The following is a 26,865-nucleotide window of genomic DNA, read 5'->3' as shown; positions in this document are numbered from 1 at the left end:
TAAAAGAAAATCTAGCCCCTTCTTCAGGACCTAGAGAATTTTGAGCATTAGCTGTCTCTTGGCCGCCGGCTAAATAATCGGACTCTTAATTCGTCTCAAAGTGTGGCGTTTTCTCTAACTCGCTCAGGTACAACAGTGGCACATAACTAAGGATACCCTGGAATTTGAGTTGTCCAAATAAGTGCTATTCTGTACTTCTCTCCGAAAAGTGAAAATTGAGTTGAGAAAACTTAAATCTACAATCTTAATCAGAAAATAATTAAAAATAAACATAATTAAAATTGTTGCACATCTAAAGGAGTGGGAAGTAGGGAATAGAAACTGGAAATACTGAATTTTAGAACACATTGATGTGGCTAATAACCACATGCACTGCCTTTGACTTCCATGTATTTTGTTACCAGTAAAATAGAACTAGAAAGATGAACTCTACATCTATTGCCTGTAAAATCTTTATTATTATTATTTTCCAAGATGGAGTCTCGCTCTGTTGCCAAGGCTGGAATACATTGGCATGATCTTGGCTCACTGCAAGCTCCGCCTCCTGGGTTCACACCGTTCTCCTGCCATAGCGTCCAGAGCAGCTGCGACTACAGGTGCCCGCCACCTCGCCCGGCTATTTTTTTGTGTTTTTAGTAGAGACGGAGTTTCACCGTGTTAGGATGGTCCCGATCGCCTGACCTCGTGATCCGCCCGCCTCGGCCTCCCGAAGTGCTGGGATTATAGAAATGAGCCACCGCGCCCGGCGCCTAAGATTTGACGAGAAAAAGGAGCTGAAAGCTTTTATAAATTTGGTGACATAAACCTCCCAATTCAGTAAGTTCAGAGAACGCTAAGCAGGATAAACCCAGAAATACCCATACCCAGACACATCATAAATTTCTGAAAATTAAACCAAAGGAAAAAAACCTCTAAAGTGGCCTGGGACTACTTGTAAGAAAACAAAGTTTCTCAAATAACATTGGATTTTTCATAAGAAATCATGAAGCTGAGAGAAAACTGCATTCATCGCCTGACCTTATTAAATCCCTACTCTAGTGTTTCAGTGACATTTCAGGTTTCCATTGGTTTATGTCAGTTCAGAGCCACTGTTCACTAACCTCTGAAAAGTTCAATTGAGTTTCCTTCCGCACTACATGGCATCCTAGTGTGTTCATAAGTGGTGGGTTCTTGGTCTCACTGACTTCAAGAATGAAGCCACAGACCCTCGCAGTGAGCAGTTCTTAAAGGTGACAGGTCTGGAGTTTGTTCCTTCATGATGTCCGGATGTGTTCTTAGTCTCCCTAGCTCAGGATCGAAGCTGCAAACCTTCGCGTGAGTGTTACAGCTTTTAAGGCGGTGCGTCTGGAGTTGTTCCTTTCTCCAGGTAGGTTCGTGGTTTCGCTGGCTTCAAGAGTGAAGCTGCAGACTTTCACGGTGAGCGTTACAGCTCACAAAGGCAGTGTGGCCCCAAAGAATGAGCAGCAGCAAAATTCAGCACAAAGAGTAACACAGAACAAAGCTTCCACAGCATAAACACGGACCCGAACAGGTTGCCGCGGCTGGCTCGGGCAGCCTGCTTTTATTCTCCTATCTGGGCCCCACCCACATCCTGCTGATTGGTCCATTTTACAGAGAGCTGATTGGTCCGTTTTGACAGGGTGTTGATTGGTGCGTTTACAATCCCTGAGCTAGACACAAAAGTTCTCCACGTCCCCACTAGATTAGCTAGGTACGGAGTGTGGACACAAAGGTTCTCCAAGTCCCCACCAGAGTAGCTAGATACAGAGTATCGATGGGTGCATTCACAAACCTGGAGCTAGACACAGGGTGCTGATTGGTGTGTGTACAAACCTTGAGCTAGATACAGAGTGCCAATTGGTGTATTTACAATCCCTTAGCTAGACATAAAGTTCTCCAAGTCCCCACCAGACTCAGGAGCCCAGCTGGCTTTTTACCCAGTGGATCCCGCACTGGGGCCGCAGGTAGAGCTGCCTGCCAGTCCTGCGCCGTGCACCCGCACTCCTCAGCGCTTGGGTGGTCGATGGGACTGGGCGCCCGTGGAGTAGGGGGCGGCGCTCGTCGGAGAGGCTTGGGCCGCACAGGAGCCAACGGAGTGCGGGGGAGGGTCAGGCATGGCGGGCTGCAGGTCCCAAGCCCTGCCCCACGGGAAGGCAGCTAAGGCCTGGTGAGAAATTGAGCACAGCAGCTGCTGGCCCAGGTGTTAAGCCCCTCACTACCTGGGGCCGGCGGGCTGGCGGGTCGCTCTGAGTGAGGGGCCCGCCGAGCCCACGCCCACCCGGAACTCGTGCTGGCCCGCAAGCACCGTGCGCAGCCCCCGTTCCTACCCGCGCCTCTCCCTCCACACCTCCCTGCAAGCTCAGGGAGCCGGCTCCGGCCTTGGCCAGCCCAGAAAGGGGCTCCCACAGTGCAGCGGCGGGCTGAAGGGCTCCTCAAGCTCGGCCAGGGTGGGCGCCAAGGCCAACGAGGCGCCGAGAGTGAGCGAGGGCTGTGAGGGCTGCCAGCAGGCTGTCACCTCTCACTAGTAAATGACTGCAGGTCCCTTTGTGGAAGGGTGGAAGGTAGATTAACAGTACACATTTTTGGCAGTGTAGCTGGGTTGGGGACCTGGCTTCCTCTTCATTCAAGAGGTTACACATCTGTGAACTGATTTAAATCACAGGAATTGTGATAAATCTGGGAATTGTTTGATTATCTGTTCTAGTGTTTCAAATCAGATTTCTGTTTACTAGATTAGGGATGTTCCCTTTCTACAGATCCAACAAAACTAGTAGATTTGGTCCACAGACACCATGATCAACTGGTGAGTGCCAAAGATCTCTCTGGGTCAGACTATTCTGTTTACTGATCATTATGGTAACCATATTCACCTTGTCTTTGGTGGTTAAGTGCCTCCTCTTGGCCCCTGTCACCTTAGGATCAAATCATCCCATTGTGTTTAGGGATTCCATCTAAGAGGGAAGATCCACCACAGAGCTCTGGTGCTGGGGCTATCCTCGTGAATTCGTCACAGCTGTAGTCTCCTGGTTTGGATGAGCAGATTTTACACCATAAATTATCTTTAGCATTTCAATCACTCACAGACTTTGGAGAAGTCCCTCTACAGTATCCTAAGGAGGTTCTGACGTTTCGGCTTCATTTATTGCAGGCCAATTTGGGTCCCTTTTTCAGACAACTAGCCTAGCAAAATTTAGAGCCATTCCTAACCCCTCAAGCTAAATTGAATTCATAATCTCTGCTTAATGTTCCCGTATCAATAAATCTGACCTGGTCCAACTTTATATTTTAGCTTGATCCTACACCTTTAAAATCCACTTCCATCTAGCTGGAATCACAAACAATCTGCAATCAGCTGGAATCACCATCTGTAGGTATAAAAGCATGCGGCCTTATTGCATTACAATAAAAATGCCACCCATATATTATTTTTACTAAAAGTGATACCATAACAATGATACCTTCATCTGAGAGGAAAATATTGGCTTTCCACGGATCACTCATTATTTCTGTGACACCAAGTGTTTCATCAAAGAGTAATATGTTCAGATTTCCTTTTCCTCAATGCAGTTTGTTTTTTCTTCATCATAAAATAATCAGACTGTATATATTTGCTAGCAGGACTATGAGATTTACAGGTGGTAACTGCTCTAGAGGATGTGCAGAAGGTCCTGCTGTGTTTCAGTTTCTTAATGATAGAATATTTTCCCAAAGAAAGGAATTGGAAAAAGTAGGTAGGGAGGAGAACTATGGGTGAGGTCAGATAATATAAGGTACTATTGAAGCTGAGAAGAGTTTGCAGATTTTTATTTTCATTTTTTACAATTCTCTCTAATTTTCAGTGTGTTTTAATAATGCCATAATAAAATTTTGTTTTTTAATTTTTCTCCAGCTTTATTGAGATATAATTGACAAGTAAAAGTTGTATATATTTAAGGTGTGCAACGTGAGGTTTTGATATAAGTATACATTGTGAAGTGATTACCACTATCAAGCTAATTAACATACCCATCAAACCACACAGTTACCTTTTTGTGTGTGTCGTGAGAACACTTAAGTTCTACTTTCTTGGCAAACTTCAAGTATACAACACATTATGACCTACAATCATCCTGCTGTACATTAGATCTCCAGAACTTATTCATCTAATAACTGAAAGTTTGTACTTCTTGACTGAAATCCCCCATTGTCCCCTCTCCTCAGCCCCCGGCAACCACTGTCCTACTCTCTGTTTCTATGAATTTAGCTTCTTTAAATTCCACATGTAAATGAGATCATGCAGTATTTATCTTTCTGTGTCAGGCTTATTTCACCTAGCAGAAGGTTCTCTAGGTTCATCTATGTTGTCGCATGTGGCAGGATTTCTTTCTTTTTAAGGTTAAATAATATTCCATTATATATATGTAAATTGATACTTAGGTTGTTTTCCTATCTTGACTGTTGTGAATAATGCTGCAATGAATTTGGGAGTGCAGATATCTCTTTGATATACAGATTTCTTTTTGTTTGGATATCTGCCCAGTGGTGGAATTGCTGGATCATATGGTAGTTTTACTTTTAATTTTTTGAGGAATCTCTATACTGTTTCCATAGTGGCTGTACCAATTTACATTCCCACCAACACTGTATAGAGGTTCTCTTGACATCCTCACCAACACTTGTTGTCATTCCACTTTTTGACAGCCATGCAAACAAATGTGAGGTAATATCTCATTGTGGTTTTGATTTGCATTTTTCTGACTGGGAAAATATAATATCTTCAAATATATGTTGTTAGGAAAACTGGATAGCCATAGGCAAAAGAATGAACTTTGTCTCTTATCTTACACCATACACAAAAATCAATTCAAAATGGATTGAAGATGTAAATATAAGACTTGAAACTGTAAAACTGCTAGAAGAAAACAGGGGAAGAGCTCCTTGACATTGATCTTGGCAATTTTATGGAAATGACACCAAAACTCCAGGCAATAAAAGCAAAAATAAACAACTCAACTACAAACCGTAGTTTGAGACTACATCAAACTGAAAGGTTTCTTCACATCAAAGGAAACAATCAATAATATGAAAAGGCAGCCTACAGAATGGGAGAAAATATTTGCAAACCATACAGGGGGCTAATATTCAAATATATAAGGAACTGATACAACTCAATAGAAAAAACAAACAACCTAATTTAAAAATGGGCAAAGGCTTGACTAAACATTTTTCCAAAGACAACATACAAATAGTAAACAGGTATATGAAAATATTTGTTTTTTTAAAAGAAGAGTTTGGAAAAATTTAAATAATTTTAAAGATAATAGGTTGAAAACAGAAGACAATGTAATTGGAAAACTATTTGAAATTTTGGGGAAGAATCTTCAAATATTCTCCTAAATAGAGATCTCAGATATTTATACATATGTAACCTATACTCTATTGTTATGCAAATGTAAAACACTAAAATAATTGTGGAACCAGATTGTACATGGATACCAGAGAATCTAGATTACTCAAGCTTTAGCAGTAATATTGTGAAAAGAAACAACAAATTTGAAAACAAACAACAAATTTGAAAACAAAATTGTCAGTCACTTTTAATCATTTCACAAGGCTTGCATATACCAAAACATCATATTGTAATTCCATAAATATATACAATTTTCGCCAACTATATCTTAATTTTTAAAATTATCAGTTGCTAAAATTAATCTATAAGGGGTGCCAAGCCTTAGCCAATTAATTATCCTAAAATCAAAACTTTAAAAATAGAACAATGACTAAAAGGGAAATTATATGACCACTCTATTGACTGCTAGGAAGCCATCAACATGATCATGAAAAACAAACTGGTTTTAACTGAAAAAGCAGCTGTTTAAAATAATTGTGAAACCAGATTATTATGTAGATATATAAAGAATGCATGAATATAGTCAAGGGAAAAAAAGCATCTGACAATAAACCAGTAAAATTTGAGGGGTTATGATTATGATTTAAAACTGTCTTACCCTAGCATTTAAAACTAGTATTTAAACTCCTGCATCCATTCCTTAGGACCAAAATTTGTTGACTCCCAGTAGATTCCTGTTTCACTACCTAATTCTTTGAATTTGTGCCTTGATGTATGTGTCTAGATTTCTGAACTTAAGTCTTTCATAAGATTTCATTTTACCTTTCATAGTAGGAGAACAGAACAACCATCAGACTCTCTTTTCGATTCCCTTTTTATTAACTTCTGTGGACAACTTTGATTCTCTCTCTCCACCAACCCTTCCCCTCTCCCTTTCTCTCTCCCTTTCCCTCTCTTCTCTCTTCTCACTCTGTTGTATCTTTCCACCTTGCTCTTATTTCTAGAAGCTTATTAAATTGATCTTATAACTCCACTTAGATGATTTGAATGAGTTGAAAGAAAAAGCCCCTTCAAGGAGTCTGCTAAAAATCCAGAGAACCATATGTTAAATGAGGGTAAAATTGAGGAATATCTTGCAAAATCATCTCGACATTTGAAATATTAATGCCATAAATGCTTACCTCCCAGTGGCCCCGCCCTCAAATACCATCACATTGAAGGTAGGGATTTCAACATATGAAATTTGTGGAAAGATAATTCCCCATATGGACAATTCAGTCCGTAACAGATGTGATGAGAAGGATACTTTACCTCTGTGGTATTCTCCCCGCAAACTCATAACCTTAGTTTAACCGTAAAGAAACTATCAGGATGAGCCCAATGTAATCACATAAATTCTTAAAAACAGAACTTTCTCTGTTTAGAAGCAAGAGATGAGACAAAAAGGGAAGTCAGAAAGATTCTTCGTGCATCGTTCATTCTTTGAAGAAGTGGCCAACATGATGAGGAATACAGGCAGCCTAAAGGATATAACAGACGTTCCTGGCTAATAGCAAGAAAAAAGTGAACTTCAGTTCTACCAACACAGGGAACTGAATTCTGTCAATAGCCTAATTAAGCTTAGAAACAGATTCCCCCCGGAGCCTCCAGATAAATCTCAAATTAGCCAACACCTTGACTTCAGCCTTCTAACAACTGAAGCAGAAAAACCAGCCAAGACCACTGAATATCTGACCTACAGAATGTGAGGCTGGAGGCATGGAGCCTCAACATGGACTCCCAGGTCAGTTCTTCTGGACAGGATTAGAAGTTCTCCCCTCTTCCCTCATTTTTTTTTACTACCACTTACGTAACTCAGCTGACACAAGAACAATGCTCTTGCGGCTAGAAAAATATTTACTTGAACTTTAGGTTTCAGCCGCTTCCATTCACTTCAGCACATTCCTTCACAGGAGGAACTATACTGCCCCCTCAGAAGGGAAGGGTATGCATGGAGACCAGAGAATGATTATTTAAGCTAGGCCACATTGCTGGTTGGTGGATATCAAAATCAGCTGCCTTCCTCTCCTTGAATACATTTATTTTCTAATGGAACCATATCTGGAAATAGTATTAGGGACCCAGCACGAATGTTTAACTCTGATAGCCAGGGCTACACACAACCTACTCAGCTAGATCTAGGCTGTGGCTCCAGAACATGAGCTTCTGGAGGCAGTGGCAGTGGATTTTATTTGGCAGTAAACTTTTAAAAGAAATATACTTACAAAGAAATGAATAAATCACAAGTGAATATCTCAATAAATTGTATAAACTAATTCATTTGCATACAACCGGCACTCAGATCAAGAAACAGACAATACTAGCACCCCAGAAGCCCCCCTTCTGCCATGTTCTAGACACTATACCCCAACGGTAGCCCTTGATTCTAGCACTTGATGATCTTTCATTATTAATGTAGAGTATACTTTTAAAATGTTCAGAAAGTGATAAGATTCTCAGATGTTTCTTCCAAATTGGTTCCTGAGCTTTGGTGGTGAATGGAGGAGATGGGAGGAGAATATAGTAAAAATGAAGAAACCCAGACTCCTTAGTAAACTGTTCCTCATTACAGTGCCTTCTACTCATTACTGCACATTTACTAGAATTAGGATCAAGATGTTTCTGGGTTCAGCAAATTATGGAGCCACAGGGAGAGGGCAGAGTTGTACCCAGGGATTGACATTGTGCAGAAGGACCCCTTTTCCTTTGGCAAAGTCAGAAATTATGACATTGACATTGTGACACCAGTGGGAGTTGCCCATGAGCACTGGGACTTGGGGAAATATAAACAGGCCCTGGTTGGTGCTGCTCTGCCAGAACAGCCACCCAGAGGCATGCTGCACGGACTCTCCAGGTGAGTGTACCTGACAACTGTGGATTGGGGCTGCCTTTGGCTTTGGAAGGGGACTGTCCAGGGCAGAGCTGGTCAGGGGTAGGCAGTGAAAGAGAAGAGTCTGAGGTCTTCTGTCACTTGTGGAAGAGGAAGGTGCCAGGGCCCAGGGAGAAGGTGGCTGATCATTTCCCAACTCCCATCCAGAAACATCTGCTTCTTTCTGGTCCACACGGGAGCCAGAGCCATTGTACAGCAGTGTTTGATGCACTGTGCCTGGAGCTGCCCCTTCTTATACAAGGAAGAGAGGTATAGGTGACATCAGACATCAGTGACATGTCAGCCTGGATGTGTGGGAGCATTTATCTTCTGCAGTCTTCCCTCAGCATTTGTGCACTTTCTCTCCTAGCAGGGGGAATTTTTGCTTAAGCTGTGTATCTAATTTCTCCTGTCCTTCAGTCTTTTCAGGATGGAGTACTCTTGCCTTCTTTATTAAGATTTCGTTTTTTTCTGAATTTTTCCTTTTTCAGCTCCAAAATATAACATAATATGTAATTATAGAGAATTGGAAAAAAAAAAGCTGGCATGGGGACACATAATAACATTAACAGTTGCTTTTAGAAAATGGTTCTTTGAATACTTGCTAGGCACTGACATAGCATTACCTATATCAGCTCATTTAATCCTCACAATAGGCCTGTATAGCACAAAGCACCATTTCTATTTTAGAGAGCATTGGGCCTCAGAGAGGTCAAGGTCATACAGATAGGAATTGAGAATTGGGAAAGCCAGGATTTGAAACACAGAGTGGCTTATTCCAAAGCTTATTCCTATGAACCCTGAACTGTTTTACTTTTCAGATTTAATGATACTGCTCAAGCATCTGGAATATCTGCCCCTCCCCACCATTTTCTAGAGAAAACAATGATGTGATTAGAGTCACACAGATGACATTTTGTTAATCCTTAAATGCTGAAAATAAGCTTGTGAAAGCTTTCTAAAATGTATATAAATATATTTTAATATATATAATATGTATTATATATAATACGTATTATATATAATATGTTATATATAATATGTATTATATATGTTATATATAATAATATATAATGTTATATATAATACGTATTATATATAATATGTTATATATAATAATATATAATATATGAATATTATATTATAATTTAAAATATAAAATATATTTATATATTTTCGACAGCTTTCACAAATTTCTAAATTTTCAGCATTTAAGGATCAACAAAATGTCATCTGTGTGAAAAGATTTAAAATATATTTATATATACATTTTTAAAAGATTATATATAATATATATTATATATAAATATGTTTTAAATATTTTATATATAAAGGAATCTCTCTCTCTCTCTCTCTCTCTCTCTCTCTCACCAATAGCTCCCAGAGTAAATATAAGCGTGTAGCTTTTCCCATCTAGGTATGATGCTCTTCAGGAAAGCAAAGACAATTTTCATATTCCAAAATCTGTTATTGGTGTCTAAGATATCGGAAAAGTATATCCTAAAAAAAAAATTCAGTCAGAAGCAGGTCAATACGGAGATGTGACATGTGAAAATTGAACATAATTTATGTCTCTCAAATAATGGTCCATGTCATTCTCTGGATCAAGGGAAGTCTTGAATTTTGACTTATTTATACATCTGAGGAGACACTAAAGTCGCTACTGAATGTATCATCCAAAGTGGATTGACTCCTCCATGCATTCAGTTTTGACATTCATAAGGAAACATAAAGCCAACTCAAATCTCTCTCCAAATTGCCTTGTAAATTCATTTCTGTGATTAATGTGCAGTTTTACAACCATAAGCCTCATCTAATAATTTATTTGTAAACAATTTTTTAAGCATGTAATAGTAGGCACCATGATGCTGGGTGACTTAGATACTAGACAGAAAGGCAGTATCGCTGAAGTGTTCCCACTATCAAGTGGAGGAAGGAAACAAACAATCAACACAGACTGATGGGCTCCAGGAAAGTGTACTAGACAACACAATTCTAAGCTGCTTTGTGACAGATGGGTTGCAATTAGCTACGTGAAGGGCAGTGGTTGGGCAAGAGATCAGTTTAGGGAGCTTATGCATATTCTTCTCGCAAGGTAAGTTCCAATCTTACTCTTGTTTGAGGAGAGTTGAAAGTAATTCAAAAATAAGCTTGATAAGGAAATGATGTCAAATTGTGAAGGACAAATAGAGTTAAGGTTGACATGTGAAGCTATATGGAAGCAAAGCAGGCCAGGCACAGTGGCTCACACCTGTAATTCCAGCACTTTGGGAGGCTGAGGCAAGCAGATCACTTGAGGTCAGGAGTTCGAGACCAGCTTGGCCAACATGGTGAAACCTGTCTCTACTAAAAATACAAAAATTAGCCAGTGTGGTGGTGCGTGCCTGTAATCTCAGCTGCTTAAAAGGCTGAGGCAGGAGAATGGCTTGAACCTGGGAGCCGGAGATTGCAGTGAGCTGAGATCCTGCTACTGCACTCCAGCCTGGGCAACAGAGCAAGACTCCGTCACAATGTCTACCATTGTGGAAGACAGTGTGGCAATTCCTCAAGGATCTAGAACCAGAAATATCATTTGACCCAGTAATCCCATTACTGGGTATATACCCGAAGGATTATAAATCATTCTACTATAAAGACACATGCACACATATGTTTATTGCAGCACTATTCACAATAGCAAAGACTTGGAACCAACCCAAATGCCCATCAATGATAGATTGGATAAAGAAAATGTGGCACATATACACCATGGAATTCTATGCAGCCATAAAAAAGAATGGGTTCATATCCTTTGCAGGGACATGGGTGAAGCTGGAAATCATCATTCTTAGCAAACTAACACAGGAACAGAAATCCAAACACTGCATGTTCTCACTCATAAGTGGGAGCTGAAAAGTGAGAATATATGGGCACAAGGAGGGGAACATCACAACCGGGGCATGTTGGGGGATCAGGGGCAAGGGGAGGGGTAGCATTAGGAGAAATACCTAATGTAGATGACAGGCTGATTGGTGCAGCAAACCACCATGGCACATGTATACCTATGTAACAAACCTGCACGTTCTGCACATGTATCCCAGAACTTAAGAGTATTAGAAAAAACAAAACAAAACAAAACAAAAAAAACAAGAAGAAAGCAAAAGGAATATATTTCTATTTCAAAAGCTCATTCTGACTATAACATAGGAGAATAAACAGAAGAGGAGATACCATTTATAAAGTGGTTATACAAATCACAATGTGAATTATTAGAGTGGTTTGACCTACAGGATGGGGCATTTCTAATTGAGAAATTTGCTAGGTTTGACAACAGTCAGAAGATAGAATCAGTAAGACATGTGTCTTTGCCTGGAGTCCGTAGAACCAGACCCTGAGATGGAGACTCTTTCTGATGATTTATTGGAGGAGTGCTTTTTTGAATGAAACCCTTAGAGTTTCTCCATCAACTTAGCTGGTAGCCACTGTCCCCAGCAGCCACTAGAAGCCTGGACAAAAGAGCACCAGCAGGTGATCCACCTGCATGGGTCCCTTTCGGCAGCCTTCCTGTCAGGAGTCAGATTGCAGGCATGGCTTCAATGATACAACCACAATGTGAAAGTGTAAGAAGTTTTGGTTCTTATACTTCTGAGGGATACATGGTACACCTGGAGGCCACACACACAAAGATCAGGGAGCAAAGGAAGGGAGAGAGAGAAAGGCACCTGTGGACCAATGCCTTTATTGGGTCCAGAGTGTTATCTAAACAGATTTTTTTTTTTGGAGAGTTTTAATTGATGGGTTTAAAGCAGGTAGGAAAGAATTCCAGGAGATGAAGTCATAGTGACTGAAAGGTGGTCACTGGGCATATCTGTACAGTCTATGCGAGGTGTGAGGGTCAGTGGTGCCAGTGAAACAGGCTGCATTTAGCTGTCCCATCGGGAGGTGGTCACTGGGGAGCAGTTGAATAAAGCAGATATCTGGAGAAACCACACTGAGGAGCTGGGCATGGGGAGGGGATAGATAGAGCTGGAAACTGTGTCAAGGGTGACTGAACCCTGCTAGTATAAGAAGGTCTAACTTATATTTTAAATGGATGGTGAGGCAACATAAAATCATAAGGGTTCACTACAAGTGTTCTCAGGAGAAGTGGAGAGTAAAACAGGATAGGCAGGAGAAAAAATAATTAGCTTCCATCTGATCCCATCCACATGGAAGACTGGGAGGAAAAATGTTACCATGGAGTTAGTCCCACCTTCAGGCAAGGGGCTGGACTTTTCTACTCCCCTACTTCCGTGTTAGTTATTGGCCAAGGTCTACCCACGGGGTTTGGGGAGAGGAGTAAGCCACATGGCCTTTCCTGTGAAACTCCTCTCATTTGGCCAAGTACAATTCTTTGTAGAAGCTGTGATTCTTGGTTTGCTCCTCATTTGAGGGATGACTGTCTACAGGCTGGTAAAGAGGATCTAAGTGGGGCAGAAATGCAGTCCACTAGAGCAAGGTAATTTATCAAATGTACATAATGAAAGGGAGGAGACATGGAAGATGATACCCAGGATCATGGCTTAGAAATTGACAAAGTGATGTTGCCCTTTGCTTAGCTCTTCTCTGGGGATAAATTGTTGTGTAAATTTTAGACATGAGGAATACATAGAAGGATCTCTTGGAAAGGCAGGTGAACGTGTACGAGTATGGAGTTTATGTTTAAATTGTAGTTATCTCTGTATCAATAGCAGCAAGAAGAAAACAAGAAAGAGATCAAAAAATGAGATGAGGGGTTTGCTAGGACAGAATCATGTACACTTATATATTTCATAATTGAAACTGGTCTTTTCAGTGAAATTAACACAGATAAAAGCCACAGACCTGAAATATGTCATCTTTATTTGTGCTTCTCAAAAGTTTTTTTTCTGGCTCTGTCCATGATGTCAGAAGATGATTTAGAGTAACCTCATCCAGGGAATAGTCTTCCTTTTCCTTACTGGACCTGGATTTGTGGGAAACTTCCTTATATTTGTAAGACATGTATATTCTTTTGTCATGAGTTCTGAGAAAAAGCATATAGAACGTATCCTTCTTCATTTGGTTTTCTCAAATGTAACCATTATTTATAGTGTAAGTAGCAGAAATATAACTGCAGTGTTTAATTTCAGAAACTTCCTAGGTAATGTTGGTTGTAAAACTTCAGTTTATTTAGGGAGGGTCGCTTGGGGCCTTTCCATCTGCACCACCTGTCTCCTCAGCATGGTCCAGGCCATCACCATCAGTCCCAGGACCACCTTGTGGAGAAAGCTCAAACTACGGATTGCGTGGCAAGTTCTTCCTTATCTCTTCCTCTTTTGGATCTTCAATGTTCTGATAAGCTCCAACTTGCTCTACTACATTAGAGCAGTTAATAGCATGAATAGGTCTGAAATTAGGCCACATATTAGTTATTGCTATATGCTACCATCTAAGCAAATAGTTAGGTGGTTTTTCTCACTCTTATGGCTCTTTGGGATATCATCTTTCAGAGTCTCATGGGCTGGAGCAGTGGGTACGTGGCTTATCATCTGTATAAATATCACAATTGTGTCTCCTACCTTCAGAGCTCCAGGTTTGCAAATAATTCCAGCCCAGAGGTCAGAGCTACTTAAAGTACTTTCATTCTCATGACCTGTTTCCTTTTCTTTTATTGGGCTGATTTTATTTTCTCCTTCTATATAGGTTCCATCTTGACAAATGATTCTGCTGTATTAATTATTAAGCCATTTCTAATGTTTGGTTATGCCAGTCTCAGCCCCTTTGTGCTGATCAGCAGAGATGTCTGCATTGCTAAATGCTGGAGTGCTCACCTAGGAAACTGGGGGAAATTACTTTCCGCAATGATTCCTCCAGGAACTAAGGGTGTATACTTTAGGGATTCCTTTTGCCTGTGTATGTCAGAGTATTAACTTAATCAAGGCTTTAAAAATAGATTTACTTTTTATTTTAAGAAGAACCCTGGTACTAGGCAATCTAAGGCTTGTTCAGGGGTTCCAGGAAATTGTAAAGACAAGATTCTTTCTGGCCTCCCATTCCGTCATTCCTGTAATATGGCTTTTATCTTCTGGCTGGCACAATTATTGCTCAGTTATTTAACCAGCATTCTAAGTACAGAGAAAAAGGATGAAGTAACAAAGAAAAAGAGATTATAAAGAGAGACTATAAACATACATAATTTAGGAAAACAAAACTTTTGCAGACATCCCCATAAAATATTTGAATAGATTGGTAAAATTATATTACTTGGCCATCTCTAAATGCAAAGTTGACTAGGGAATATTACTTTTACTGGGACACATTCCTTTCCTCAAGATAATTTAATCAGGCAACTAGCTGTTTATGTGGAGAACTATGTGATGGATCACTCCCATTTGATCACTCACTTCAGAATGAATAAGACTTTGAGAGAAAATACAAGGGTAAAGACTGTTCTCCATCTGTGTTCCTGGAATACAAAAACCTGTCCTCAAAAGCTTTTCTTTATCTGAGCTCTGTCTGAAAAAAAAAAAAAATCTAAATTGTCTGGCAGAGTGACTGATCTATCATGATACTGAATTAATTATTTAGTCATTAATACAGACTCAGGTTAGACACAAAGGATAAGGAAATGAAGCTTAGCTGCAATAAATACTTAAATCAAAAGCCATGATGAAGGTGTGTGTAGACAGGAAGGTATGAGGTGAGTTGGGGAATGTTGCGTGAGTTAAGACAGGAGCAAGTGAAGTATTGACATGGACTTGAATCCTCAAGGCTGAGCAGGCTTTGTGATGTTACGGTTTTCTACTACTTCTACAGGGTACTACTTCTTTTGGCACAGTTGGGGTAGACCTGGGGTTTCTGGGCACTGTGCTGTCTGGACATTGAAGGAATGTCAGTATCAGATGGAAATTACTGACTTTAGGCCAGTATCTCAGTGCTTATAAAACATTCCCAGCCAACTTTCTTTAATCAGAGCACTATAGCAATAATAAATAACCCTGCATTTTATTAGTTTAATTTTCAATCTCTTAGGACAATAATTTCCTTGAGGAAAGGATAGTTGTTCCACAATGATATGACATTGCTTCTAATGACACTATGATCAATTCTTCATAAATTCAGGCAAAGATAGGTGTGACCCTTGGCATGAAGCATATCATGAATTTGTGGCAGAAAACAACCATAAGAAAAGACATAAATGCAGACTCTTTCATCTTTATGAATCAAGATAATGCTGACAGGAAAGAAAATACACAAAATGTCTCACTTTTGTTTCTGTATATGAAGAATAGTGTAATTCCGCACTATTCTTCTTTGTGTTAAACTCAAACTGCAACCTTAGGAAAATTTCAATATAATAATACGTGTGCCCTGATTATTTACAAAAAATACTTTAAAAATAATATTCTTTAAGTTTATTACTAAATTTTATCCACTATTACTTTTAGTCTATAAAATTAAAGGCCTGTCAGTTGAAGAAGGCTAAAAACATATTTATTCCTTTTTTTCCCCTCATAATCCACATTAAAATGGTAGTAATGGAACTAAAAAGCAATCAGCAGTAAAAGGTAAGGATAATGGAGTAGCAGTAGGGTAGGTAAAATATTTTAGTAATTTTTTTGAAAACAGAGAGCAGGTACATCTAATAGAGTGAGATGGAAAACATAACAGCAATCTGAAGTGTGAGAATAAGAGAGTACTGATAAGCGGAAAGCATGTAGTCACATCTCAATGCCTGTGGAGGCTCAGGAATTGCAATGTGAGCAATGATAGACAGTCAAATGAACAATTATGAGTCATTGAGGGAATTCCCTACTTATTCTCCAGATTGGTAGGGAAGCCTGCATTAGATGCTTATTTCAGGATTCTATGAAAACAATAAGAATTAGTATTTCTGTGCTTGCAGTGAGATGGATTATATCCTCTTTACCATCCTCTATATTGCGCTAACCAAAATTTTGGGTTAAATTAAATGAAATTCTTTTATAAGTTTAGATATTTCTTGATGTTTTGTGGAATAAATACTGTATACAATCCCCAAATTGAAACAGCCTAATTTTGGATAAAAATGTAAGTATTTTTGCATACATTTTTGGCTTTGTATATAAGGGATAATCCTTAAGACCCACAAAAGAGGTAAAATCAGAAAGTTCGGAAGAAAATGAGGGCAAAAGACAAGTGTTACCCTGAAGGTTTCTACCTAACACTGTAGTCCCCTGAAGTCTGTGCTTTGGGAACTACATAGTGTATAGTTGAATACAGATAAATTAGGGAACACTAAAGAAAGAGAATTTAAAGGGGAATCCCACAAAAATCTGCAACTTCAAAGGGATATTATTGTAGAATAAGAATGAATAAAGATAACCTATTGTACAGAAGGGGATATAAAGGAAACTTTCTTATCTTGACTCATTTGCTTGTTTGAGAAGAAAAATCTCCCCCCCTAAGTTTTTGTATGCATAAGGTAGCTATTACAGGCTGAATTATGTTCCCCAAAATCCACATGTTGAAGTCCTAATGCCCAGTACCTCAGAATGTGACTATACTTGGAGATAGGTAGGGTCTTTAAAGAGGTAATTAAGGGCTGGATGTAGTGCTTCATGCCTGTAATCCCAGCACTTTGGGAGGCCGAGGCGGGAGGATCATCTTAGGTCAGGAGTTCAAGACCAGCCTGGCCAACATGGTGAAACCCCATCTCTACTAAAACACACAAAACATTAGCTGGGCATGGTGTGGGGGCCTGCAATCCCAGCTACTTGGGAGGCTGAGGCAGGAGAATTGCTTGAACCCGGGAGGCGGAGGTTGCAGTGAGCAGAGATCATACCACTGCACTACAGCCTGGGTGACACAGCAAGACTCTGACTCAAAAAAAAAAAGTAATTAAGGCAAAATGAGGTTATTAAGATGGGTTCTAATCCAATATAAATGATGTCCCCTTATAAAAGAGATTAGGACACAGACACCCAAAGAGGGAAAACCACATGAAGATACAGGAAGGAGGGGACAACCATCTATAAATCAGACAGAAGCTTGAAAAGAAACCAATCGTGATCCCAGACTTCTAGCCTCCAGAATTGTGAGAAAATAATTTCTATTGTTTAAGCCACCCAGACTGTGGTACTTTGTTATGGCAACCCTAGTAAACTAATACACTGGCCTTAATATGATTTCATGATTTTTGTTTTTTATTTTAAATTTTGTTTTATTTTTATTTTTTATATGGTCTACAATACCTTAAGCAAAGAAAATCCTTTTTGAAGCATGAAACTTCAACCCAGGTATTAGAGAATTTCCACAGATACAGTGCAATGGTAGATGCTCACATTCAAAAATTCAAAATACACAAGGAAATAGAGAAGCCAGAGTAAAAGTGAAGAGAAAGAGTGGCAATAGGAAATCCATAAATATTCATATATTTATGCATTTAGAATACAAAATATTTATATTAAATATGGAAAAGCTGGCTGGGCACATTGGCTCATGCCTGTAATCCCAGCACTTTGGGAGGTCAAAGCGGGTGGATCACCTGAGGTCAGGAGTTAGAAATCAGCTTGGCCAACACGGTGAAAGCCCATCTCTACTAAAACACACAAAAACGATCTGGGTGTGGTGGCAGACACTTGTAATCCCAGCTACTCAGGAGGCTGAGGCAGAAGAATCACTTGAGCCCAGGAGGCGGAGCTTGCAGTGAGCCGAGATCGCGCCACTGCACTCCAGCCTGGGTGACAGAGTGAGACTCTGTCTCAAACAAACAAATATATATATATATACACACACACACATATATGTAAATATACACACCTATGTATTATATACACACATATATGTGTATATATGTATGTGTATGTATACACATATATATGCACACGTATACACATATATGTGTGTATATATACACATATACATGCACATATATGTACACATATATGTGTATATATACATATACACGCATATATGTACACATATATGTGTATATATACATATACACGCATATATGTACACATATATGTGTATATATACATATACACGCATATATGTACACATATATGTGTATATATACATATACACGCATATATGTACACATATATGTGTATATATACATATACACGCATATATGTACACATATATGTGTATATATACACATATGTGTATATATGTGTGTATATATGTGCATATATATATACACATATATATACGCACATATATATACACATACACACACACACACACACACACACACACATATATATGGAAAAGCCACAAAGACCTAATTAAAAAAAAAACCACAGGCTAATATTCTTCATGAAGATAAGTGCAGTAACCATCAACTGAACATTAACAAAATCCAGAAATATATAAAAAGTATTATACACCATGATTAAGTGGAACATGATTAGGTGGAATTTATTTCAGGAATGTAAAGTTGGTTTAATATCTGAAAATAAAGCACCATATTAATAGAAAGCTAAAAAAAATCACTGATCATCTCAACAGATACAAAGCACTTAGCAAAATCCAATCCCTATTCCTTGTAAAAAATCTCATTAAACTTGGAATATAAGGACATTCTATAACCTAATAAAGGGCTTTTATGAAAAACCTGAAGTTAATGTCATACTTAATAATAAGAGACTGAATGCTTTCTCCCTAAGACTGAGAACAAATCAAGTATGTCTCCTCTTGCCACTTTTGTTCACTATTGCACTGTATATTCTAGCTTGTACAATCAGGAGAGAAAAAGAAATGAAAGCATACTTACTTGAGAGAAAGAAATTAAATCATCTATATTCACAGATGACATGATCCTATATGCCAAAAATTTCAGGAAATACACACATACACACACACTCACACATGCACACACACACATACATTGAACAAATAAAATAGTTTTAGCAAGGTTGAAGGATACAAGATCGATATCTAAAAATCAACTGTATTTCTATATACTATCAATGAACAACCTAAAAATGAAATTAAGAAAACAATTCTATTCACAGTAGCATTAAAAAGAATATAATTCTTAAGAATGAATATAACAAAATATGTATAAAGCCCTTTGCTGGAAACTATAAAATATTGCTGAGAGAAATTATGAAAGATCTAAATAAATGAAGAAGTAGTCCATGTTCATGGAACATGAACACGGATTAAAAGACTCAGTATGACCCATATTGTTAAGGTGGCAATTCTCCTTAAATTACCATATAGATTCAATGCAATTCTTATAGAAATCCTGCAAAAACTGGCAAGTGTATCTTAAAATTTACTTAAAACTGTGGAGGATCCAGAAGAGTGGAAGCAGCTTGCAAAAAGAAGAACAAAAGCTAAGAACTTAAACTTCCAGGTTTTAAAATGGAAGATCATCTGCTGAGGGAATCAAGACAGTATAGCCCTAGCATAAAGGTAGATAAATGGAACAGAATTGAGAGTCTAGAAGTAAACTCTTACCTTTGTGTTCCATTCATTTTCAACAAAGTTGCCAAGGCAGTTGGGAAAAAAACAAAACAAAATAAAAACAGTTGTTTTGTTTTGTTTTGTTTTAACGAATACTGCTGGAATAACTGGATATTCACATGCAACAACAACAACAAAAAAGATAAATTTAGACCCTTAACTCACACCACATAAAACATTAACTCAAAATGGATAGAAGACCTAGCTATAAGAGTTTATGAAACATTTAGAAGAAAGAATAGGAGAAAATCATCATGATGTTAAATTAGGCAAAAAGGTCTTAGATATATACTAAAATCACAATTCATAAAAAACCAAAAATTGACAAATTGGACTTCATCAAAATTAAAACCATTTGCACTTTTAAAAGCACCATTAAGAAAATGAAAAGCCATGCCAAAGACTAAGGGAAAACATTTAAAAATCATATATCTGATAAAGAACTTGCATCCTGAATATATAGGGAACTCTTATAACTCAATAGGAAAAAAGCTTAATTTAAAACTGGGAAAAATATTCTAATAGCTCACCAAAGAAGACATATGAATGGGTATTAAGCACATGAAAAAAATCTCAACATCATTAGTCATTAGGACAATGCAGTTCACAACCACAATGAGTACCACTTCATACCCACCTGCATGGCTATTTTTTAAAAAACACAAGACAGACAATAACAAGGTTGGTGAGAATGTGGAAAAGCTGGAACCCTCATCTAGTGCTCGTGGAAATGTAAAATGGAGCAGCCTATTTGGAAAACAGTTCCTTTAAGATAATCATAAATTTATCATATGACTCTGCAATTCTATTCCCAGGTATCCAAGAGAAATCAAAACATGTCACACAAAAATTTGTATGCAAATGTTCATAGCAGTATTATTCATATAAGCCAAAATATGGATGGATGCAATCCAAATGTCCATCAACTGGTAAATGGATAGGTAAAAGGGGTATATCCATACAATGAAATACTGCTTAGCAATAAAAAGTAACAAATTACTGATACCTGCTACAACACTGATGAACTCCAAGAACATTATGTTAAGTGAAAGTGTCCAGATGCAAAAGACCACATATTACTTATTTCATTTACACAAAATGTCCAGAAAATGCAAATCTATAGAGACAGAAAGTAGATTAAAGCTTGCCTGGGGTTGGAGGTAAAATTGACTGTAAATGGGCATGAAGGAGAGGTTGGAAATCTCTCTTTTGGGGAGACGTAAGTGTTCTAAAACCGACTCATAATGATAATTGCACTACTCTGTAAGTTTACTAAAAATCATTAAATTGTACAGTTAAAATTAGTGAATTTTATGGTATGTAAATTATACCTCAATGAAGCTGTTAACAAAATAAGGAGTAGTCAGTAAAGGCCTCTCTAAAGAGGCGACAGTTGAGCTATGACTCAAATGATTAAAAAATTCTGACATGTTAGCACCACCTTTGTAATAGGATAAGGCTTGAAAGCACAGGGAATACCAACACTAAAGGGCCTGAGGCAGGAATGAGCTTGGGGTGTTAGAAAAACAGAAAGAAGGAATGTATGGTAGTGACAAACCTAGGGAGAAAAGAATGGCAGAAGATAAACTCAGACTGGGCATGATGTCTCATGCCTATAATTCCAGCACTTTGAGAGGCTGAGGCAGGAGGATCACTGGAGGCCATGAGTTCAAGACCAGCCTAGGTAACATAGCAAGACTCCGTATCTCTGTGGCACAGTTCTGTAGTCCTAGCCATTGGGGAGACTGAGGCAGGAGGATCATGGGAGCCCAGGAGTTGGGGGTTATAGTGAATTATGACTGTGCCCCTGAACTCCAGCCTGGGTGGCAGAGTGAGACCTTGCCTCTGGGGGAAAAAAAAAAAAAAAGGCAACCTCAGTGAAGAAAGTAGGAATGACAGAATTTAGTGAACAATTGAATATAAAGGAAGAGGGCTGTGGAAGGTCTAAGTTTCCATCTTCAGTGGTAGGACTGTGGTAATTTACTGAGGAAATGAATAGTGGAGAAGAGCAGGTTTCAGGGAGAACATTATAGGTAAAGTTTAGACATATTAATTTTGAAATACCTGTATGTGATGATGGTTCATTTTACACTTCAACTTGGCTGGGATATGGTACCCAGACATTTGGTTAAATGCTAGTCTAGATGTTGCTGTGAACACATGTTTTAGATGAGATTAACATTTGAATTAGTACACTTTAAGTAAAGCAGATTACCTTCTATAACATGGGCGGGCTTCATCTAATCCAATTGAAGGCCTTACGAGAAAGAGACTGGAGTTTCCCGAGGAAGAGGGAATTCTGCTTCCAGGATGCCTTCAGGCTCAAGCTGCAACATTAACACTTTCCTGAGTCTTCAGTCTGCTGGCCTACCCTGCAGATTTTGTACTTGACAGCTCCCACAAACATGTGAGCCACTATCTTGAAATAAATGCCAATCTATTTATCTACCTATCTCTCTATACGTATATATAAAATCTCTAGTTGGTTCTGTTTCTCTGGAAAACCCTTAGTAATGCAATGTGGAATGTGCAAGTGAAGATATCAAGAAGTGAGTCAGAAATAAGAATTTGGAGCACAGGAAGATGGCTCTCCTGAATATTGGTATAGAATGTAACTTAAACAATGAATATTATGTAATATAGATTCATGATTCTTAATCTTGTGCAGTGGTTTACATACATAAAAGAAATACACACAATTTTAGCAAGTTACATATCTCTGAAATTCATCAGTATAGATTTAATTTAGCTTAAGATTAAAAAGCAGACCAATGACTGAATCTTGGGGGGAAAACTCATATTTACAAAGGAAAGGGGAGAGCTGAAAGAACTGGAGAATTGGAGATACCAAGGAGTAAAATCTCACCTACAAAAGATTAGTCGAGTACAATTTAGAAAAAAAAGTCTAAAAATGTCTTGGTGAGGATGTCATCTCAGTAGCCTTAACAAAGCAGTTGGTAAAGGATGCCAGATTGCAGTGGGTTGAAGACTGTAAGGAAAGGAAAGGCATTCACTTAGGTTTTTCTTTCTGGAAGTACATGTTGAAGGGAAGGAGTAAAAAAGAGCACTCTCTCGAGAGTAGACGTGTAGATCTTTGGATCATGCAGAGTGTGAGTGTGTATGTCCATTCAAAGATGACAGACTGTGTGTTTATACATATTTTATTTTAAGGTTAAGTCATCATGGGGAGTTGGCATTTGGAGGTGCAGATGAAGAGTTTAGTCTTTAATGAGCAGAGAGACATCTCTAAAAAATCAGGCAAGCAATAAAGCTGGTAACTGATGCTGATCAATTATAAATGTATGTAAAGAAGAGGGGAATAATGTAAATCAGAGGAGGTTCTAGATTCTTTATGAAGTAAAAGGTAAGATTATCTGCTGAGAATGAAGCATTATCATGGAGTTTGGCTATTAAGGAGATAGGGGAAATTATGCAAAAACAGCCCTGGGTGGATGAGGGAGTTATTAGGCCTAAGGTTACCCATAGGCTTTGAGGTTACAGACCACAATTTTGCAAAGGACATGAAATTTGCTTGCTTCCCTTTTATTCTCCAGAAAGGGTAGGGTAAATATTGATGGGAAAATATGGATAAAGTGATGTTGGTGTGTTGGAAACTTGATCTCCAGTGGGGCAGTATTGGAAAGTGGGATCTTTAAAAAGTGTTTAAATTATGAGGGCTCCACTCTCATGAGTGGATTAATGCCATTATTTTAGGACTGAGTTTCTTATAAAATGAAGAGTTCTGCCCCCTCTTGTTCTCTCCCCTGCCCCCCACCACCCACTCTTTGACCTTCTGCCATAAGGTGAGGCAACAAGAAGTCTCTCGCCAGATGCTAGTCCCTTGATTTTGAACTTCCCTGCTTCCAAGACCATGAGCCAATAAATTTATGTTCATTATAAATTTCCCAGTCTTAGGTATTTTGTTATAGCAACACAAAATGAACTAAAACAGATGCTTTTCATATTCTCTGTTCTATTCCTAATGAGTTTGTGATCATGCCGGAATAACTGAATTGTGAACTCCTATTAAGACGTCTATAACAGTTCAACAAAGACAGGGTGAAAGAATCAACAATTATTGCATAACAAACTATCTTCAAAGCTCAAGGTCACATAACAATAAGCATTTATTTCATACAGGCTTATTAGAGAAGTCAGCTGGTCTAGGCTGGGCTCAGCTGGATGGATCTTCTTCAATCTGTAGGCAGCAGAGGCAGCCAGACAACTTTTTTCTTTGTCTCTCATCCTCCTCTTCAGACCGGTGGGTGACCTGGGGTTTGTTTTTCTTTTGACAATAGCAGAGGTACAAGAAGGCAAGTGGAAATAGGCAAAGCCTTTTAAGGCCCAGGCTGGGAATAAGCACACCATCACTTCTACCCCATTCCATTGGCCAAGCAAGTTGAGTGGCCAAGTCTAAATCAAGGGACTTTGTTTTTTAGTTATCTATTGCTGTATAACAAACCATCTCAAATGCAGTGGCTTAAAATACTATGCTCAAATGTAGTAACTTGAAGCAACCATGATTATTTATTTGCTTATGATTTTACAATTTTGACAGAGAATGACAGAGAGAGCTTATCTCTACACTATGTGGCATCTGCTAGAGTTGTAAGGTATGAGATGGCTTTTTCACTCACAGGTTTGATGTCTTAGAATAGTTGGAGTAGTTGAGGGTTGGCAAGGAATATCTCTCCATGTCTTTCCATGTGGTTAGCTTGAGCCTCTGCACACCATCACAGTCTCTAGGTATTTGAACTTCTTACATGGGAGCTGGCTTCTCCTTAAAGGTAAAAGTGGAAGCTGATATGTTTTCTTACTGCCTGGGCTGAGAAATCACAAAATGTTATTTTTACTGCATTCCATTGCTCACAGTAGTTACAAACCCAAACCAAATTCAAGGTGAAGGGAAACAGACTCTACTTCTATCTGAGGAGGTGCCAAGCTCACATTGCAGAAGGGAATGAGGGATACTGTTTCAGTCATTTTCAGGAATCCAGTCTACCACAAGTGAAGACAAACTCTCCACCCACAAAAAGCGTGTGGATATAGAGAAGGAGCAATAATTTAATCAACTGTGCTGTATAATACGAATGTGTATATTAAAATGATTTTAAATGATTCTAGAGTCAGTCCCTTGCCCTGATATCACAATCTGGAGGATTGTCATTTAACATAATAAAACCACACTGCTGAAGTGGCCACCAAAAGTACTTCAGTTTTCTTTATTTTTGATAAACACCAGAGGCTGTCATAATTAGTATAATGGAATATTGGATACTGGTTTTCTTTGATGAAATTTGTCCTTGTTAATTAGTTAATTAATATATTAGAAACAAAGATCCCATGGTGTGAAGGGAAAAAAATATTAGAAATATAGTCTCCCTGGGTAAATTAGTGGTTCCCAAAATGAATTAAATATTTAAGAGATACTGTTCAAAGGGAATAAAAATTAAATGAGCTCTAGCCTTTAACTTGAGGGATGGTGCCCTAGGCTGGAGATTTCAGTATTTCTGTGTCCTGCTGTGTCCAGAGGTTTTCTTCTTAGAGATGTTTGGCTGAATCCTCACTCTGAAATATTGTTGCATTTGCCTCAAGCAAAGCTTTCATGAAAGGTAGTTTTGGAGTTAGTAAAACAACAATGACAACAACAAAAACAAATGACAAAACCGTGGGAACTTCATTGAGCTTAGAGAATGGGTTTTATGACTGTTTTTTGCTTGCTTTCTAATAAATGACTATATATGTACAAAATTTTGTTGAAGATCTGCTATCACTATAACTCGTTGGTATGTTGTAGCTAACTATCCCTTACTTTATACTATAAAGTAAGGTATAGTATAAAGTACTATAAAGTAAGCTGCCTACAGACATCTACCAAAAGCACCCAAAGTTGTGTATCACAAAACTGGCTTAAGCCAGTTCACAAAAATTCTTTATGGCAAAGGTCACCATTTTTTAAACACTGTCTGAAGATACTCAATAATACCTTCAACTGATCAGGAACAGAGATAAAATAATTGAATTAAGGTGCTAAATCTATTCAGAAAAAATATCCAAAAGTTAATATAAGGCAAAAAAAGATATTAGCACTCTTTCAAAATAATACTAGAGCATTGTCTAACAAGCCCACTGAAGGAGCAACTAATCCTCTGAGTTAATGGAACTTTTGGATGTCACTATTTACTAATGATTAGAAAATAGATTACAAGGTTAAATGTCATTATGTAGAATATTAAGTTTTGAATGATTTTTACCCAGTAAAGATGCAACTAGTTTCTGTCTTTTAGATAAAAATAATCCCAAAGGCCATAGTTTTCACTGCCCCATAGGACATTAGCTAGTTTTTTACTTAAACTTGCAATCTTATGTCAGCATTATTTTTCCCCCACTGACTATACCTTTACCAGTCTTTTCTACTGCCATTGCAATCAGTTTACCATACTCCTCCTTTTCTCATTAGTGACTTAAATAAATATTTGGTGATTAGTTACTATATATATATTTGAAGATTATGCTTTGATAGCTTTTAAGGTACTCCAGTGGCTTAGCAAGAGCTACAAAGTGAGAAGGTGTTCACTTTATTATCATCTGGTGCATTCCTGAACGGGACCTCGCTAACCTTTCTCAGGAGAGACTCTGTGAGTGGACAATGTCCAGATACATGCAAGACCCATTTAGGAATACAGACGTCAAGAGAGAGTTATCTGTGCTCAGCTTAATTCCACTCACCTCCGTGTCCCAAGTGGGACACATGTGCTTTCAGATTTGTGGCAATCTTTATAGCTAGGAAAACAACTCCCAATTACTCAGTTCAATTCCCTCTCTTGGTGAAGAGTTGGGAAGCATATGATAAAAGCTATGTCCAGGCAAACTGCAGGTGTCATAGGGAGAGGAAGCCTATTTTAAAGTCAAAATCCCTATCTACTTCCTACCCACCTCAGCCACAACAATATGCTTATTCTTGTAATGCTGTTCTAAAGATTTCAGGTTTCTGGGTCTATTATCACTCATCCTTTTCCAAGTCCAGATAATTGAATGCCTGAGGACACCAGGTGCTGTTTCTCAGTTGATAGAAGCTGCTAGATCTTCCATGACTGTTGATTTTTATCAGGGTAAAATTAAGTGGGGGAAAAATACTGGAGGGGACACTGTCGTCAGAAATCAGTCCCCCCACACTCCTCCCAATCAGAGC

General features: G+C 38.4%; 1 protein-coding gene and 1 long non-coding RNA gene across 2 annotated transcripts in view; one reads left to right on the top strand and one right to left on the bottom strand.

Annotated features, from left to right (window-relative positions):
* Positions 1–26,865, bottom strand: part of LOC109027415 (uncharacterized) — a 104,440-nt gene that overhangs the window by 11,458 nt on the left and 66,117 nt on the right. The window lies entirely within an intron of this gene.
* The window catches only part of LOC129534205 (uncharacterized), a 53,675-nt gene continuing 34,956 nt past the window's right edge, over positions 8,147–26,865 (top strand). The window contains exon 1 of the long non-coding RNA XR_008680678.2: positions 8,147–8,222. This is a non-coding gene — a long non-coding RNA (uncharacterized lncRNA). The remainder of the gene's footprint in view (positions 8,223–26,865) is intronic.

Source organism: Gorilla gorilla, chromosome 5 (genome assembly GCF_029281585.2).
Source record: "Gorilla gorilla gorilla isolate KB3781 chromosome 5, NHGRI_mGorGor1-v2.1_pri, whole genome shotgun sequence".
NCBI classification, from domain to species: domain Eukaryota; kingdom Metazoa; phylum Chordata; class Mammalia; order Primates; family Hominidae; genus Gorilla; species Gorilla gorilla.
The sequence above is the reverse complement of the archived record's forward strand: the minus strand, read 5'-3'. Positions and strand labels throughout refer to the sequence as shown.